At 36.5% G+C, this 20,711-nt stretch overlaps 1 long non-coding RNA gene across 1 annotated transcript; it reads left to right on the top strand.

Moving 5' to 3' along the window:
- The first annotated feature begins 893 nt into the window (after positions 1-893).
- LOC129366727 (uncharacterized) lies at positions 894-19,738 on the top strand. Its single transcript, XR_008606646.1, has 3 exons — positions 894-975; positions 1,225-1,305; positions 19,664-19,738. It is a non-coding gene; the product is annotated as an uncharacterized LOC129366727 (long non-coding RNA).
- The last annotated feature ends 973 nt before the right edge of the window (positions 19,739-20,711 follow it).

Below are 20,711 nucleotides of genomic sequence, written 5' to 3'. Positions count from 1 at the left end.
CTTCAAACACAAAGCACAACCTCTCTCTTTCTTTTCTTTTCTTTTTTTTGCTTAAACTGACTGCCATGTCTTTAAAGCTAGGTATCTTCATTTTTTTTTTCTGGTCCTACATTAGCATGAGATGAAGGGGAGTTTGTGTGATGTGAATGAAGCCCTGAAAAGCTGAGACCACAGACACTGTGAACTTGTTTGTTGGTGGACTCCAAAGGCCACTAAATTACACTAACTGGTTTCAGGCTTTACTGATGCAGGGGCTGGGATTGATAATTACAACCATATATATATATATATATATATATATATATATATATATATATATATATATATATATATATATATATATATATATATTATATATATATTATATATATATATATATATATATTTATAGCCTCCCCGAAACACAAGAGACTAATTAAGTGGCTTTTGAGGTTCTGAAGACAATTGTTTGCATCGGAATTTATTTGGAAGTATAGAGAAAGTTTTATGGGTGTGTACAGGTATATAAGAATCTATCTATCTATCTATCTATCTATCTATCTATCTATCTATCTATCTATCTATCTATCTATCTATCTATCTATCTATCTATCTATCTATCTATCTATCTATCTATCTATCTATCTATCTATCTATCTATCTATCTATCTATCTATCTATCTATCTATCTATCTGTCTGTCTGTCTGTCTGTCTGTCTGTCTGTCTGTCTGTCTGTTTAAAAGTGTTTGAAAATGTAATTGAAGCCTAGAGGGAGTTCCATCGTTTGACAAAAATAAAATGCCAAAATGTCCACTGAGTGGCGCTGTAGCCCATCACTTCCTCCGGTGAGTAAGCCAGTCAGCCAGCCTCTCCCCGCTGCCTGCAGGTTCAGTCTTCTCCCTCTCTGGGTGACTCCGGCTCTCCCTCACTCCGTGTTGGGTTACAGTGACAAGGCCCCTGTCTGAACCAAGACTTTCAGAAAGATAATATTACAGGTAGGTGTGAGCCACGCACCGTGTCACTATCGATGGACGAATTAAGCACTGAAAAACAAGACCGTGACCCAGAAATTTCCCCCTTAATCGGGTCACCGTGCTCGTTTTCATCACCGAGCTGTAATGGCGGCCTCTTACTTACCGTCTTTACTATGGAAGTCCCTTTTACCTCAACCTGTAGCTTTTGTTGCTTTTACCAATGTTACTATATTTTTAGAGACTTCATGTGTGGCTTTCATTTTTCTTCAGCAGGTGCAAATCAGTTTCCTCCTACAAGGACTGATATTAGCAGAGATATCCCAGAACGAACTGAGTTGACCTAAATGAGATGTGAGTATGCTGGATATAATGCAATACTGGGGCACAATGTGTATATTTAAGAAAACATAGGACACGTGAATACGAGCGACAAAAACGAGCTGGCTTTGTTTTTTTCTCTCACTGATTTTGTAATATAGAAAACAGGGTTCAAAACTTTTCAGTAAAAAATGATTGATTGATAAAGCCATCTTGCAAATATAGCAGTTATAGGAGATGGATGGATAATATTTCCAATTAACCTTACAAGTTTGGACATAAAAATTTGTTAAATGTTCTGAACTCTTAGACTTTGTATGTATAAAGCTACATTTTGCTTAATAATTATGGTTGCAAAATGCATAGCTAATTTGATCAAATCATACTGCAAAGAACTGCATAGTCTGTGATAAATATTAACCTGTTTTATGAGTACCATGCATTCAGACTCCTCTATCACATTGATGAATGTGACGATACTTGTTTAATTCAGCAAAAACAGTTTTAGGAGGGTATTGAGCTTTTTCGGGTAAAGTCATAAAGAAACTACAATTAAGCTATTTCTTGCCAAAACAACATGTGGCCAGATGCAAGATTTCTTTTAATGAAAGCATGTTTCATGCATGAAAGCAATGCTATTTCTGTTCTTTTGTTTGTTTGTTTTTTTCCCATTACTGGACACCTTAGCGCTATTTTGGATCTATGTTTGGAATGACCCCAAAGCACAAAGAGATTCACATTGCTTTGTATTAATTCATTGCAAGTCCTATCATGATTGCAACCTTAACAAATGTCCTATATGCGTGTTTTCCAATTTTGTACAGTCGTATTTACAGTGCTCTCTTCACTAGCAGTACGGTGCATAATTCTGTAGTCTTTCCTTATTCCTTTACATTTTTGTGTCATACAGTCAGATAAATCAGGTGACTTGTACCTCAGAAAAATGGACCCCATGCTAAAAATTTAAACTGCCATTGTGCACTTAAAAACTGAAATGCTGGACTAATGTCTCTCCAATTACATCAAAACCTGTTGAAAAACCTATTTGATCAAAAATAACAAAATGTTTTGCCTTTTCATTTCATAGACATATTGGTCCTTAATTTAACCGAAAGCTAATCTTTTTGAATATGTCTTGAATGTCCTTTTGAATACATCTTTTTACCTTTAAAAATATTTATATAGCACATGCTGCTCCAAACTGAATGACATCCTGCTTACGTCCTGTTATAACATAAAGAACAGAAATATATTTTCAAGCAGGCTAATTGAGCATGTGTTCATCTACCAAATCAATAGAATTTTGTAATACATTTTGTTAAAAAACAACTAACAAATTACTGGTGAATTTCAAAAAGCACGTTCTGATCTCTAAGTTAAGTGTGTGTTTATTTTTACCAACAAACACATATTTATTGGTAAAACAAAAAATAAAACTTGACGATAAGCTATGGCGATTACAAATACAAAAGCTTTATGCTATCGGTATGAAATTGATAGCATAAAATTGCAAACCACTATCACAAATCAATGCCATGTCTTTACTACTTTTTTCTATAGAAAAAAAAAAATAAATAAAAAAAAATAAAGACCAAATTGGTCAGGTCTTGAAATTTAGAATTTAGTTCTAATCTTCATGTAGAATAGAATGCACTGATGTGTGGGGGAGATCGTCTAAAATAGGCCAAACAGAGAGTCTTTCTTTCTACTAGGGGGTTTTGTTCTTGGTTTCATCGAGGAAGCCCAATGCAAAGTGGGCCTACAGCCAACTGGGATGAATTCTTGGGTGGAACCTAAACAGATGGGAAATAGTATAAATTTGAACGGGAGGTCAGCGTGAGCCTTGCCGATAGTGCTGTGGGCACTGCTCATAGCAGTGTTTTAAAAGTTCACTTAAGAAAACAGATTGTGTGGTCGGAGTAAACTCTTAAGACCATATTGGACCATTTTTTTAAGGCTTCTTTTGTCTGTATAGCCACAGGCGGAAGCAGCAGACACCAAATGGTGAAATAAAAATTGTTCATCATGTTTGTCTGGAAAGCAGCAGAACGGGGTGTTGATTTGCAGCGGATTGTTTGTTTTTGTCCCTGTTTTCTATTCTAACCCAGATTTTCATATTAAGCAGGCTTCAATCAGGCCTGCCCTCTTGCACACAATTGACACAGAAGGTTAAAGAACAGTGAGTGCACAAGATCATCCGGCTGTTAATTAATGTCAGCTCAATGATAAACTTCATCAGTACATCCATGCTTGTAGTTATTTGTAGCTGGAGTAGCACAAACCAGAAGTGGATTTGTCTGTTAGTAAACACTTCATAGTCTGTGTTGTGACTGTGGAGGTAGAGGCGCTCCTCTCTGTCCAGTAGCAGTCATTTTTTGCCCCTCACCTTCTCGCTGCTGTAAAAACACTCACTGTTGCTTGGGTAGATTAACAGAGAGCCCCCTAATGGAGTAATTACACTGAGCCAAACATCTATTTTTCACCTGTGCTCTGCCATTATTCTCTGTCCCCCTATCCACTCCATTGGAAGTCACTTACTCTCCTTACAATGAGTTATCATTGACTGCCATTTAGGCGTTCTGGAGCAATTTGTCTTACTGAGGCCACGCACTGGCCTCATTGCAAAGAACAATCATTCTCCCTCCAATATATAAAACATTCATGGGGAAAAAGGAAGAGAAAATGTCCTGCGAACAGATAGCAGAGAGTGGCTAATAGATACTATAAAGGTGACAGACAAGGAAAATAATGTAGGCGATTACTGGAGCAGGAACAAGCTTGTGCCACCAGCACAAAAGCTTCAGGGACTAGGTTACTGGAAAAAAAAAAATCCTCCACAAGACAAATGTGCTAAATGGGTAGTGTGTCAGCTACTGGTGGTGGTAATTGTTCGCCTTACAAACAAACCATAAATCCCAATCTAAATCACAATTCTAAGCCTAATTTCCCATCATGATGTTTACCATCTTCACATTTTATGTAATTTTTATCCACTTTAGATCAGTTTCCTACCTGATGTGATACAAAATTTATTGGTTTTATTTTGATTGTCCATTTAATGCTATGTATCTTTAGTTTATTACTCAGATTTATAGTTGAGATAATGTGAAAAACCACAACACAGCACACAATGGCATAATACTTAGCATGTTTTCCAACCTTATTGGTTCATACTTTCGTCATTCATTTTAGAAACAAGCAGCTTCTTTTGAATCTTGGGGCTCTGAATCAAATTGACTCAGCTTCTGAGATTTAGGCATCAGTTGTGCATTCAGCTCCCCGTACATCCTGCTCAGCCTCACCAGCAAGGGTTAATGGTGTTGCTAACTGAGTGTTTTGTTAGATTAGTCTCCCACTGCTTAACACAATGACAAATAACCATTATTCTTTTTCTTGCACTGATAATCAGGACAACTTGAACATTTCTTACCAGCCGAAGTGAAACCATTAATCCTCGGTGATACTGCAGATAAGTGGTGACTTTCGAGTAATGGCCCTGTCACCTTCAGAAAAAAGGAAGAGAAAAATCTCAACAATTAAAACAAGATGCCCATTATATTTTGTGCATCCCGACCCTTTGTGTCATCGGCATGCATCTGCAAGTGGTAATAGACAAAGTAATTGAATGGGGTCCCTTTTATTATGTGGATTACAAAAAAAATATGTTGTGCACAGAAATGATCACTTTAATGCTGACAGTTTGACACATCTTCGTAAGCAAAAAATAAAATAAAATAAAACATGCCAAGTTACTTTTTTGGCTCACATATTTTGATTAACATCAGCAAAATGTAGACAGAAGCCATTAGAATATTTCTATGCCATGATAGCTTAAATTTAATATACTCCACTTTCACTGGATTTATAGAATCCAGTGATTAGAATACTTTAAAGCTGAACATTGTTTAAAAACTTTCTGCATCTTTTCAGCATTTGTTCTTTTTAAGAATAACGCATAGTCTGATGAAATTAAACTTGGAAATTTTGTGTAGGTATGGTAAAAGCACACCATATAAAAATAAAACATGGAAGAGACAGGATTGTGCTCTGAGGTTAATTTTCTTTGAATAACCATGGATAGATGGATAGAATAACTAGCAGTTCAAAAAAGCTGTTTGCTTCCAAACTTTCAGATTTTTGCTGAAAAGCTACAAATGAAAATGGGTTTTATTTTTAGAGCAACAGCTTTTTCAGCTCATTCAGCAACAACAAAAATTACTTAATTTGTGCAAAATTTCTAATTTTGCAATGGCCTATTCCAGAGCTAACATTATCCAGCTGTATGACTAAATCACTGGAGGTGTACCCGTAGAGAGCTTTGTATGTGCCATCAGTCTGATGAACTCATAGAACAAATCAATATAAAACATTCTAATAGATTCCTACCAGAAAAACTTAATGTTTAATTTAAATCAAAACATGCTTAAACAAAGCATCAGTTTAGAAGTTTGTCGACTTCTAAACTGTTGACTAAACTGTTTGTTGACTTCTTCTGCAACCACCTTATTGCACCCTTTTTTGGGGTTTATCTTTATCCTCTTGCTGATTGATTTTTCTTTAATTACATAGGATAAATGTCACATAGTAAATGGACAAGTTATAAAATTATGATATCCATTTTTTATATCACAAAAAGATTTAAAATATTTTAAATGGGTTTCATATGCCCTTATTAGCCTCTGTACCAACTAACTAAAGAGACAAATTTCTTATTTCAAGGCATTAAGTTACAAAGTCAAATTGCTTACAATTCATGTTTGATTTGACATTTGTAACAACTGAAATTAATATGGTTACTTGATTGTGCCAGGGAAAGTCATAATACTGCCTCTTTAATGCATGGATATGGTCTGATTTTAGCATGTCATTGAAACTTGCATGTGTTTTGACTCTTAGCCTCTACCTCATCCTGCAGCTGTGTGCACTTTCACACCTGCAAGTACTTTACACCTTTGCATTGGGAATTCCCAAAAATTTCCACTCTGAGAGAAGGTTTCAAAAAGTGCCGGTGTCAGAGACTCCAATCACTCATGTCGTATAAATGACCATTTTGATCACAACAAAAATGTTATGTGTTCACTGAAAAGCTGTCAGAGGAAACAGGACTTCAGATCACTCCACCACCTGCTCTGACATCTCATTAGAAAAACTTTAAGAAAAGAGGAACAGAATGAGAACATTTATCCAAGTATCAGTATAGGTTGATCCTGTATCCCACCCATTCCCAGTGTAATGTCTCCATTTTTATTGTTTGAATTATAGCTTAGGATGATAATTGTTATTTAGCAAAACTCAATATTTTCTAGAATGCACGTTGATACAGTTAGCCGACTTGCCCGATGGCATTGGCATTTGTCCCAAATTAGTGTCAATTAGATCAAAACGTTTGGGTTTATCTGTAGCTGTAGCTGCACTGTCATGAAGACCATCAAAGTAAACATGAGTTTAGCTTAGAAAAGACATTAACACTAAGTGCTGAAATTTATGAAAACCACAGTTGCAAAGATTGGTTCTGTAATGGTGCTGTGGGATGCTGCAACAAGCCTCAAACTGCTAATTTGTTTCACATCACTCTTAACCTATACAAAGAAAGGATAGCTCGGGGTAATTTATTTATACAAAATGATAGAATTGCTTGTTAAAACTGTTCTGCATTTTGAAAAGCCATTCACTGTAAAGTGTGGTAGGATGACAATTGTCTGAGCTTCAGTGGGCACAACACTTTGGTCCACACCTTATAGCTTTTGAATACTTTTAAAGTGGATTGAAAATGCAGCATAATCGAGGTCTAACCACAGCAACAATAGAGATGTTTACAGAGATCTTTTAGGGTGAATAAATTATCTGTATAATCAATCAGTCATCTCCAATCAGTTGTTTTTAAAGTGAAGCCCAGCTGTATGACACTTAAACTCATACATTTTATATATTGATTCATTTGATTGATTCTAGTTAAAGTTATGTTACTCTGGGCAAAAAACATTCCAAACAAGGTTTTTTTGTTTAACAAAACCTGACATAATTAAACATATTTACTCATGTATGTATGTATATGTGTATACAACTAGTTTCTATGAAACACAAACACTTAGGTAATGGCAGGTTTGTTTCTATGTTCAGTTTATTCTTCATGACTCCCCTATCCATCCATCCATCCATCCATCCATCCATCCATCCATCCATCCATTTTCTGATCACCCTCCTCCCTAATGGGGTCGGGAGTTGCTGGTGCCTATCTCCAGCTGCGTTCCGGGCGAGAGGCGGGATACACCCTGGACAGATCGCCAGTTTGTCGCAGGGCTGCTTTCATCTGAACAATCTTTAAAAAAATCTTTGTAAATAGGACCACTTGTTATTGTAAATGTGGTAGAAAAGTTGAACCAGTCTAACCTAGCCACATTTTTTGCATCTTTGTGTAGGTTACAGTGGACTGGACATAAAATCATAAAAAAGTAACATTTACAGTCTTTTATGTATTTTTGTTGGTGAAATCTACACTAGCATTACTAGGCATGATAATGTGTTTGGGGGGGTGACAAAACAATAACAAATAAAAAAAAAGCCCACAAGTCTATGCTTATGTTGGTATCAAACTTAGTGTTTATCTTCCCATGGCAACCTGTTAATTCTTTGGGAGCACCACAGTCTTGGGCATTTGATACTTAGTATTTCTATGGCTGTAGCTCTGTAGCTTGATCAAAGCTGTCCAGGGGCCTGGGTTTCAAATCCCTCAAAGCCCATTTTGGTTACTCTTTGTTTAGCCCATTGGCATTCTGACCCCATGCTTCTAAGACTTTGAACTCAAAGCTCAGAAAAGCCGTATTGCTTCTTTAAACACATTATCTGTGGGCTCGGTTTTAAGAATATCACTAATCATCTTAAGGTTTTAGTGCAGTGTGGCAATATAGTCAAAGCTCTGGGTCCCATTTACTCGTTTGAACGTGGCAAAGAATTTGTCAGAAGTAAACTATGTTTTAATGCCAGCAGATTGATTGTAAGTTTATGCATTTGTGAATAATTTATTCACTTACATATGCTATTGTGTAATGATGATTGGTGATGATTGGAGATGAAGTGCTATCTGACATAATAATATTTTTCTGTTTATTAAAGAGAAACATATTTTCCCGGCTCACATTGGGATTTTATAGCACAATCAAGAATATGTTACCTTCAGTTGTTATAAAAATGCTGTATATCTCAAGCATGACTTTAAAAAGATTGACTTTGCAATTTAATGCCTTAAAATTGGGCCTCTGTCTCTTTGTTCTTTCTGATCTTCAGTATGTGATCACAGCAATGTTTCTCCATTAAGCAACAACAGTCTTAGCAGTGATTTATCATTCATAACCTTTCCAGAATATTTAAATCTAAACGGTGTTTGCTGCTAGTTTATCTGTAGTTGGATGTGCATTAAGTCAAATACTTCAAAATCGTTTTTCTTCATTTCATTAAATGTACCAAACTGAAATCTCGCATTTCTGTCTAAGTTCACCAACTTATTATTTGTTGTACTTTTTATTAGTTTTGTACAAAAGTAAGTTTCTGTGAGGAAAATTTAAGCATTGTGGTGAACGTTTGTTTCATTTAAAATAAAAGTTTGCACCTGTAAGTTGTGTTTTGTATGTGTTGTTTTTTCTGGGAAAAACTGTCTAAGTGGCACACTTCTGATTTTAAATTTTTTTTGCATATTTTCTAGTTAGTTTGTCGTATTCTCAATAGAAATGTTTATATATTATTTACAGTAAATAATACATAAATCTGACAATATTACAAAATTTTACTTTGAATTCAAATTGCTCTTCCTGTACAAATTATAATTTGCTTGAGACTCGATCAACTTTCAAAGGCACTCAAAAATAAAAAATGTGTCTTTATGGGACAGGTGTGGAATGGTAGAAAATTGCCTGAATTAATTTCTTCAAATATTATATGTAAAGAATGAACTTCAAATAAATAGTTACCTTCTTCTCAACAGTGGACATTACAACTGAACAATAGAACAAACACTAACCATGCTTACTTTTAAAATTACATATTTATTTTTTGCAAACACAATTTTTTAATTACTGAAGTATATTTCACTATTTATTTTGTCTTTGAATTTAATCACTCAAAATTCTCCAAATGAAAACTAAAAATCATTTCGCTTTAATATAACTTTACATTCTGTATCTTTTTCTTAGCACAAGATAACATTTGTTGGATATTTTGCACTTATTTTTGTTACTTGCTGTTGGGCCTGCTTTTGCCAAACACCTCCTTAAGGACTTGTGACGGGTGTGGACCCATATAGTTATGAATTATTGGCTGATGTTCCATCATCCAATCCTCATTACATTAGATGATGACTTCATAAGCTTTCTTTGGTAGGAAACAAAAAACACGTTTTGCTTTTTTAAAGAAAAGGGTGATTTTTAAATTAGAAGGAGTAATTAACAATAGAGTAATACAATTTTCTAGTTGTTTCAAGTACAGTTTAAATCATGCTAGTTGAGAGCTAGAAAAGAATTGGATATCCAGTTCAGCTTAGTACTTGAACATAATGTAGATTAATTTCCTGCAAATATTGCACAGTTAAAAACTTATCTTTTTAATCAAGTATATAAGTGCTACCATTAATAGAAATGTCAAATGTTTATTAAGGAAACTATTGAGTTCTCTTGTAATTTCAAATAGGTTTCTAGGCAGATTTGTAATGTGAGACCACAAAGTAAGATTGCTTTAAGCTATCTTTTGTCACTTAAAAGCAGCTTTTAAGTGACAAAAGTGATATTGTTGTAATAATAAGCTCATTTCACTTATGGTAGACACTGGGAATGTTGAATATGTGGCCAAAACACTGAATTAGAATATTTGATTTGTCACATTATACTAAATCACATACTCTCCAACTCCCAGATACCCTCTGATGAAACCTCTGAAAGCAGGTAGACATAGCATGCTTTTATAGGTTTAATTTAAAGGCTAATGAAACGTACAACTCAATGCAGGCAAAGGTGTTTCTTCCCTTCTGGTCCACTCACACACCCTCAGTCGCTTTTGTCCCTTTGATGAAGATTCCGCACCTTGAATTATAGTGACTTTATCTGGAAATATTTTAGCTGCATTTTTCTTCTCTAAATGGAGATGAAGATAAAGAAGGAAACCACGTCCTGTTGTGTGAATCCTAGAGAAGGCCTTGAACCGTGCCATTCATCCCTTTCACTTCATCAGCTGAGCCTAATTGCAAGAGAGGACAGGATACCCAGGGCCCAATTGTTCTTTATCCTCTTTGGAGCCTCTGAGGCATGAAAAGCAAAAGGCCTGCTTTTGATCTCTTTTTTTTGTTAGTTTTTTTTTTTCTGATATCCTCTACCACCCTCTCCCTTAGAATGAGACACTCCTTTCAGACTGTGCCCTCTTCTTCATCCACGCAAAAATAATTATCAAGCTCTGCCTCATCAAATAATGGTGGATATTGGAGGTCGTGATGGGGAGGGCCAGAGGTCCGCTGGGTGGGCCGAGGACGGGGCGTAGCTTCCATCTAATCTTAGAGGCAGGCTCCTTAGCCTTGGCTACCTTTATATACCTTGACCTCGGTTTTCGTTTGCCTGTCCTAATGAGACCCTCTCCTACAACCGAGGCAATAGAGGTCTTGCAATGGCAGGGTTGGGAGGCCAAAGTACAATGAGACGCAAGGCTGTTGTGAGACAAGGGCACATCTGTGCTATCTTATTAAGCCTTGGAAAGGAGCTCATGCGTTTCAACGGTCCACAGGCGCTGAGAACAGATTTGTTGACACCTACTTGTCCTTTGTGGTCAACACCTTTCTCTGAGGAGGCAGGCACACCCAAGTTCTTACTGGACGTCATTCCTAGTGGAGCGTTTTGTTTGGGAAGTGTCTAACTTGCTTGGGGTGACCAAAGTGATAACAGCTTGAATGAATAAAAAAATAAAAAGAATTTAGTCCTCCAATTTGTTTTAGTAAAAGCTTCCATATTTGATTTCCTTGTCCTTTTTTTTTTTCTGTCTTTTCTTGCACTTATGGATTTTTTATTACCTATGTGCAGGAATTTGTACAAATGTAAAAACTGAAATATAAGCTGAAACCCCTGCTGGCAAGAACTACACAGCAAGAAAACAATAAATCTGAATAAAGCCAACCTTACTACGTATCAAAAAACAAAGCAAAAGGGACAACAGGAAATGCTATAAGTTGAGCAAAATGACAAACAAAAACACAAGTAGGCAAACAAAAACCTTTAAGCAATCATGTTAAGCACGCCCAACATCTGAGTGCTGTGTGAGAACAAAGCAGGGCCCCTGTCAGCGCATCGATCCACTCCTGAAGGCATACATCCACAGCTCTCTGATTGCTCCCTACCTCTTGCGCCTTTTCTCCCCCACGCCTCTAACTCTCTGCTCTGGCTCCTCTCTGAGAGTGTGTGTATTGATCTGGCCTACTTCGCTGGAGTTAACTCACTGATAAAATCTGACCAAAGGCTTCTAGTGCCCTGAAAGAGTTTGGAGAGTTGGTGAGAAGGATGATTAGTAAAAAGAAACCCATAAACATTTATATTAAAACTAGTTTTTTTTTTTTTTTATAACAATGTTTGATATAAGACATGCATTATTTCAATGAATGGTCAGATTTCACTTTTTCTTTTATTAAAGTATGTCTATAGACTATTTTAAATTTAGGCAATCTAACAACTTAATTCAGAATATTTTTGATAATACAGCAATTTTGTATTTCAATATAGAGTGGGAAAGAACTGAACACTGGTCTTACCCTTACAAATTGAAATATACTCTTTGGGACATTTTCCTTACCTCCTGAAAACTGCTGTACCCAGATTACTGTACAGATTTCTTTTATTCATTGGATTTATGTTTATTTCTGATATGATTATTAAGTATTTAATTCTATGTGTAAAAGGCCTCCTTTTTGCAGTATCAGCACTTAACAGATATGGACAAAAGCAAAGTTTTTCTGTTGTCCACAGTTTTTCTTCCTTCATATTTACACTGCTGTGTTTAATTTAACCTCATTTCAAAATGATAAGTTGTGATATCAGTAATGCATTATGTTGGTAGGTTAAACAAAATTAACAGAATAGCACAAATTAATTGGTTTCACATTTTGTTCCAAGGAAGAAACACTTATTCTACATTATATAAGTTGAATGCGATGCAAAAATGGAAAAACAAATGTTATCTGAGTAGTTCAAGTATTGCTGTGTTACTAATACAGATTTGAAAAAAAAAATTAGTCTTACCTGTGGGATTACAGTAATTTCTCATTACAGATGTTTGTGGGAATTTATCGGTATTAAAATAAGAGAGTAGTCCTTTGAAAATATTCCCTGTATACAAGCTGCTGCTAGAAGTTTAAAACTCAAAAAAACAAAAGTATGGTGAGACGAGCCTATGTGGTTCCCTTTTGTCAAAAAGTCAAAGCCAGAGAGGTTGTTTGAAGGTATTTTCCCTGTGAGGCAGATTGATAGGAAATGAAACCCTACTGGTAGTTTTGCTGCAGAACAGAGGCTGCAAAACTATGAAACTCTATAAACCAGTGAAGTCATAGAGAGGAACAATGATGTTTACAAGAAATTTAAAAATGTCAGTAAACTTCTGGATCTGTAATAACTGGTAACAACATGTAGGTAATTTTTATAAAGTACAGAACCGGAAAGGTCCAGGAGACCCTTGTCAGAACCTGCCATGCTGACTAGTTGAGCACCTGAAAATGAAAATAATACAAGGGCCTACCATTGTACATGTTTGCACTTACCAGATGTTATGTTGTAGAACATAGGTGTCAAACACAATTACTGCTGTCAATCACATATTTTATAATTCTCTAATTGAATCAACCATGGATTGCAACAGCCGAAGGAGTACACCAGGATATAGTTAAAGATTTTGGAGTTTCTTATGAAGTGAAAGGTTCAATAATTTACCCTAACAACTTTATGCTCTGCACAGTAATATTAATTTAAAAAAAATAAATGTTGACGTTTTGGTACACAGCTTTTTAAAACGTTTTTCTTTTACTTTCTGTTGTGCAACCAAATTTTGTCATTTTCAGTTTCTATTTCACACAGATATTTTGTTGACAGGAGCTTTACTGTGAATATATTATGCAGAATTATGTTTGAAATGCTGTAAGAAGCCACACTAATCATTTGTTAATTTGTCACTGCAATCGAGAAACTTTTAAGTAATTCACTGTAATGCAGCACGTTATTCTCTGTCAATGCTGCCAGCACAATTTATAGACTACAAAATTATTGATATCACACTAGCAGGATGTTTCTTGTAAAAGCCATATTTCTTTATTGACTTGACCCCTGCTGATTAGAAAATCAGCAGGGGGTACCAGCAGCTCCGTCTGTGTTTTTATTCAGTCATAAATCCTCTGTGATGAAATGGATCAAAATACAGGATGAGCAAATATCACACTTTCGGAAAGAAATACAGAATTTATTGTGTGTGCACTTCATTTAAGATCTGAAAAACTGTTTATCATGTTCCTCGAGAAAGCTTATAAATGATCTGAAGAATCCTGCGACTCATGTTTGTGAGTCAGTACGTGTAATTGCGTCTCCAGAGTGTGATTACATTGTATGTCGGTTTGTGTATATTTTTGCAAGTGTGTTGTGCTGTCATGTTTGTAGCATTCCATGTGGGAGGGTCTGTTGATAAGTAAGCCATCTGTAGTGTTCCGCCGAACGACATGTTGTAAAGCGTGATTTGAGAGTGTGGAGAGACTTGACTTGACAAATCTTGGCACATAATGAGACAGAAGGGAGTAAAGGCAGAAGTCTGTCCAGAGATAAACAATTAGATTTGTCCCTGAGGTAAAGGCCATGCAATGCAAGGACTCTCAGACTAACAAAATCAATATGGCTTCCAGTAAGAACACTCAGGGGGTAGAGTGATGAAGAGGTTATCATTCATTTCTCAGATTAGAACACACATGCACAAAGAAGCCCAGTCTCACATTTAAAAATCAATACGAAGACCAAAATGAGAGCTGCTTGTCAGTGATGTATATATTCAGAAGTATGTGTCTGCTGCTCAGCTCTGTTAGATTGGATCGGCATACAGAGATGTGATAACATGGACCATCAGGGATGCTGAACTGAGCTTGTCAAGCCAGGTTTCATCAGCAGCCAATTGTGTGTGGAGCTTAAAGGAGACAGCATTTGGGAATGATATTTTCACACCCGCAGATAAAAAGCATAATGGAGCATGAGCCATAGATGGAGTGGGCAGTCCCTGTGCGTTGCATCCCTCTTAGGCCCTGCCCAGACTTGTAGGACTAATCTAACATCCCACTACTGTTCCCAACAGGCCTCACAAGGGCAGCACTGCCAGGGCAAGGAGGGCTGGTCCAACCGCTGCTGTGCCTGTGCCGACAAAAAAGAAAAGGAGAAAAACAAAAACCAGAATGAATGGTCTTGGGGCTGTGAGTGGGGGCAATCGCGACTTGTGCAACTGCTGTTAGGCAGGGACATCTCCTCGGAGACGCCAAGTCGCTGACCATGAAGGTGTGAGGCTGAGGCGCGGCCAGCCTGTCGCCTCATCTCCATGGAGACAGAGTCAAGGCACCCCAGTGGGCCTGTCTCTGCTGTGGCCTGGAGCAGCAGGATCACTCGGGGATGCGGCCTGGCCATCACCTGGGATTCAGGGGAGCAGGAGGCACAGCTCCGATGACCTTAAACAACCTGCCAGTCTGTCAACGCGGTCTGGGGAATAATGTGAAGAAAAAAAGGAAAACAGCTAGGGATTTGTGTCGAGACACTGTTCACTCGACCATTGTAGTTTTGGAAGAGTCTCTTTGTTCCATTGGGAAGTAAAAGACATAGTTTGACAGCATGACCTGACCTGATGCTCAAATGCTCTTTTTCCATTTTCATTTGTTCATCCCAATATAGTAGTAATAGAATTTTAGGCCTATTAGAATTAGATTTTATTTTTTAATAGTTTTTCAGAATATTTAAATTTAAGCAAAATGTGCTTCAACATTTTAGAACACTTACAGCTGATATTCAGGATTAACAATGTACTTAAATTTATTACTATTTTACTTTTTTACTGTATTGTGGACGACTGTGTCACTGTCGTCCACAATAAGAGCAGGAAGCAGCTAGTGCCCCACCTCGCATAGCTTGCATGAATGGCAGGAAATGATGTTGTCCCCTTTGTCTCTAGAGTAAACACTTAAATGATGGCGGAGGCAGACACGAGCAATGTAGCAGAAAAAAAAAGTGCAGAGGCGGATGCTAATGTTGTTGCAGCTGAGAAAAACGCCATGGCAGAGGGTAGCATAATTGACAGAAATAACTTCTGTGTTTTATCTCTATTCTGTAATAATTTTCACCAGCCAAGGCTCCCTCATAAAGCTATTTTAAGGCTTACGGATATCAGAGCTTCATCTGTGGCTAGGAAACTGAAAGAAAACAGATGGATGCTGCTTCTGTCTATTACGCTTGATTTTAGGTTAAACTGCACTGTAATGTCATTTGTTCATTATGATGGACGCAACTCTGCCGAAGATGTGAAAATTGACCTGCGTCAATATGAAGTTGGTTGATTAATTTATTTGATTCCTTCCAACTGATGCTTTTGACACTGCTAGAATACAAATTTTTGTGTCTACCTTTCCATGTTTAATGTAGTTTATTTATTTTGTCTTTATTAAATGTAGCTTGTCATTGCTGTTTCTTAAGCAATCATCACCTAAAACAAGTCATTGTACAAGTTGATATAATTATGAGATATGTTACTAATATCTCCTAATATACTTATACAAAGAATGATATAAAAATAAAAAAATATATATACTTCTTTACATCCACTAACATCATATTGAAATACAGCACAGCCCCTCTTCTACATTTGCTGCACCCTGCTTCAGAGCTGACTAAAAGAATACATCCAGACATTTACATCACTTAAAAGAAAGACAAATTTGGTTGTTTGGAAATATTTCTACTGGAGATGAGCAGTGCAAAAAAGTCATGCCCCTGTTATATTTAGAAGTAACATTATTTCTATTCAACTGAGATGTTTGTTTCTGATAAGAAATAATACAGGAATCATTTAAATGTAGGACTATAAGTTTTCATGTTGGTTTTATATTGCCAGTGGTATTGTAAAGGATTATCTCTGCTGAGAAGTCACCCACCTCTTTCTTCAGATTCTCCACTATCTTCAGTGTAGAACGCCAAAATGTTAACCTAATGTTGACCTTCAGTCAGAAGTAATTAACTGATACACCAGCTAATATAAACTTATTTTGTTTTTGTTACTCATTGAAGTGTGAGAGAGGCAAAAAAATATTATTGAATTTTACCTGAAAACTGACAGTATTTGTTTATGTATTGAACTCAAAACACAAGAACATATCTGACCTTTAAGTGTTGATCAGTGTGCTGCATTATTTTAGAACATGTTGGACTAATTGCATCATTTCCTCTGTAAAAAAAAAAAAATAAGTCATGTTTTTTTTTTTTTTTTATGTTTTCTGCATAGAAACAGCAAAAGCAAATGGGCAAGAAGGTAATGGGTTAAAAACCCATGCAGGCATCTTTCTGAATGGAGTTTTTGTGCTCTTGCGGTTCATACATGGGTCCTCTCCGGATACTCTGGCTTCACAATATTATCAATATAATTTATAGATTACTTCATATATAGATGTAACTGGTCATATTGTTCAATCCTCTTTAGTACAACAAAGTCAAAATTATTTGTTTTCTTATTAAGGAATGCCATCATCAAGAGAAGGAAGACACATTGAAACATTGTAAAAGGACCCCAAAATGATTAGATGAGAAGAAAAATAAATCAAGACCATCGGAATAATTTTTGTACCCTTTCATCAACTATCATTCGTAATATAGTGAGAAATTACTGCCAAATAGGATCTCAAATCTTCATCACTCGTGTGTAAAGCAGCACGACGAGCACCATTCCCCCAGAGACACTCATGTTGCATTATCCGTCAAACCAGTACAGGAGATTGTGTGGAAAAATCTGTGCTTTCTTCCTTTCAGCCAAAAAAGAGAAAGAGGGTTTTGAATAGAGTGGCGATTCTTTATGCAGAGCTGAGACGCGACACCTTCCAGACGGTGAGAGATGGCGAGCCCTAATAATACAGAGCTGTACAATGGTTCTGACAGGCGAGCAATAAAGCAATCAGGGTCCCAGGCATTCCAAATCTTTTTACCGCCCACCCACTAACAGTCTCAGAGATGGGCGGCTGACCTGTGAGCTGTCAATCATGGGGGGGATACCTGCTGGAGCCTGATCAGGGAGAGCTGAGGGCACTGCTCCATCAGATCTGTTTTCACACTCCAGACACTAACATTGCAAGCATAACCACAGACACAAAAAAGCCCCACCGCCTCGCTCTTAATTAGGAGATGTGTGCATGTGTTGTTTTGGAAGGGGGTTGGACTGGTTTGGTTGAAATGGGAATGGGAGTATCTTAGATATAAGAAGATAGTAAGTGGAATCCCAGTGAGACACAAAATAACCTTTTCCCTTGATTTAAAAATCAGGCATTGATCTGTCATGCTGTTCTGAACGAGCAAGAGCTCTTTCAGAATTGCTTCTCGGTGTGTGTGGATATGCAGCGTGTGACATAGGGTGTGGATGGAGTGATTGTAAGGGGGGTTGAGATGAGACTTGTTCATTAGCTGTCTGTAAGCCCATCCCAGTGAGTAGATCATCATAATTCTGTGGTTAGTTAATGGCTTTCTGGTGTTTCCTCTAGAGTCTTCCTGTCTGAGGGATGGCTGTTGAAACTCCTTCACTGTTTTCTCCTCTGTCTTCCAAGTGTCTTGTGTTGTGATTCTGAACTCAGACAATTGGCTTCAGCCATTGGCGAAGTCTGTGAGAAGTCTACCCACATGGACTCACATTAGAGACGTATAAGCAATATCACAAAAAAATAAAAAATGCTGATTTGACATTCTCTCTTTGGAACTGTTCTTATTATGCACAGTTAGAGGGTGCCCATCACAGGACGTGTTCTTATTCTTCCATCTTCTTGACAATTTTTTAAAGGCATTTTTAAATGTGACATTTAGGTCAATAAAGAGGTAGTGTTGATATTAATAATAATAATAACAACTTTAAAAAAAACTTAACCCAAATTGTTACTTAAAACATTGAGAGATGATGCAAATTTCTAGTGAAAAATCAACCAAAGATTAAAAAAACTGGCCTTTTAGATTTTTGATTTTCCCTCAGAGTGGTTACTAAGCCTTAATCTACAAATATCTGTCTTTCCTTGAATAAGTTACTTTATTCATTAGGTGCTTCAGTGTAGAGTTATTACTGAACACTTGAGATTAGATATGTTAGTGTCAAACATTTGTCAAATAAAGTCACATGAAGCACATAAGTCGTTAAAAACTAGAAGAAACTGTTTTACCTACAAAGTCCCTCTCCTATAAGAAAAAGTAATATCCTTAAGTTAATTGTCCGTGTCCACATCATTTAATGTTTTAGAAAACTAACTTGAATTTTGGTAGGGAGACCCAGATCCGATCAAAATCAAACGTGTATTAATCAATAATACAGAACATTTCTGACAACTTAAAAAGATCTGAAACATTAACAACACATTATGATCTAACCTAAAGAAGAAATTCAAGAACAGATTAAAAACAAATCACAGACATCTACTTTGTGTGTGTGTGATTCCATTGCAATGTGCAGACAGAATAGAGTGGAATCCTCTAGTCTACTGCAGGCTGCTGCACAACAAGTCTGCTGTTAGTCAGACTGAATGCCTGCAAGCGCTTCGGACGTGAGAGGGGCTCCCAGCAGCTTCACTGGTCGTTTTAACTGCAATACAATCTTTGCTTTTTGTGTTGTTGCCAAAATCTCCCATAAACCAGAGATAGTTACTACATTTGTTGAAGTCACTTTATCGAAGAAAAAAAAGTTGGCAACAGGGCTCTCAATTCAAGCTGATGTCATGTTCTGCTTTGGTTTACGGCTGTCACTTCTCCAATGCTGCGTGTGTGTTGTTTCGAGACACTGACACTTTACCACCTCATAAAGGTAGCTACTAAGTGTTATTATTCCTATTAGGAGTTTAGAATGAATATATCTGATCCCAGATTGAAATGTAACCCTCGATTTTGATAGAGTCTGAAACCACGTTATCGGATCGAGACATCCCTAATTAAGATAAAAAATTAGGCATTTCTTAAGTGGGAACAACATAAATATGTATCTTGATACAATATTATCTCATTCAACATGCTGAAACTTACTAAATGCACCATCCCGCTGCACTTTATTATAGTAGGGCAGTATTATAATCTGCACTGTGAAACCCATATATCTGTTTATTGAACCCTCTATCACTTCCTTTCTCTTTCAGTTCTGCAGTATTTTGTGTTGGCCTATCAACTAAAGTCCTGAAGGAAAACATTGAAGTGTGTCACTGTAAAAAGAGAAAATGTGAAAAGCTAGAAGAGGTAAGCCTACTCTATATTGCATCTTTGTGAAAGAAGAATCTGTTTAAATTGTTTTTGTGTTGTGGCTTTTGGAAGAATGTTATAGATCATATTTCCTCAAATAAAAAAATAAAAAAATTGTTAGTTGAAGCAAAATAGTTTCATTAATTTATTTACGGTATTAAATATTCAAATTTTATAAGTTTGCAAGTTTCAAAATGATGTGCAAGATCCAATCTTACACTTGTTTATTTATAAAAATCTAAAATATGGTGGTCAGTTTCCTAAAAAAAGAAAAAAAAAGGCAGTCTTTGTCTGCATTTCTACTGTATTAATGTCAGACTTTGGCTGTACCTGTTTGTAGATAAAAATGACTGATATTCTCATAGGTTTTGCTACATGACCCACTTTGTATTGAGATGCAGCAGCTATGCGAACAGATGTTTGATACTTTCTTTTTTTTTTACAGTCTGCAGGTGGAAGTCAGAAGTCAGTGTTGGTGTATGGATAACAAGCCTTTCTTTTTACACTTTTATAAATAGGTTTTGAGATGTGCATTGGCTACATGATTTTCATTGTGCTATACTGAATAGTGCTTTACTTCCTGTGTTATTGTGTCACAGTTAAGTTGGATTTCAGCTATGTTTTGCTTGGCTGCTTGTAGTGAATGAAAAATCGGATATTGTAAATCTAAGGGTGTTAAAGCTTAGTGAAGGAAAATTAAAGGCAACATTATAATTTACGTTGATTGTTATTCCAACCATACTAACAAGCAGTGATTTGTCTAGTGGGATGTTTTAAAGAGCCTTCTTACCTTTCTAATTTTGAGAAACTGGATTACGTCTGATGGGTGATGTCCAAGTCTATGATCCAAAGAAACTTTTTCTTATTACGTCCAGTTATATAATGTCACCTCACTCTGCAACTAGAAGAGCAGTCCATATCAGTTTTATATGCGAGTGAAAAGCAGAG

The sequence above is a fragment of the Poeciliopsis prolifica genome, unplaced genomic scaffold (assembly GCF_027474105.1).
Source record: "Poeciliopsis prolifica strain line A6 unplaced genomic scaffold, Auburn_PproV2 SCAFFOLD001, whole genome shotgun sequence".
Classification (NCBI taxonomy): domain Eukaryota; kingdom Metazoa; phylum Chordata; class Actinopteri; order Cyprinodontiformes; family Poeciliidae; genus Poeciliopsis; species Poeciliopsis prolifica.
The sequence above is the reverse complement of the archived record's forward strand: the minus strand, read 5'-3'. Positions and strand labels throughout refer to the sequence as shown.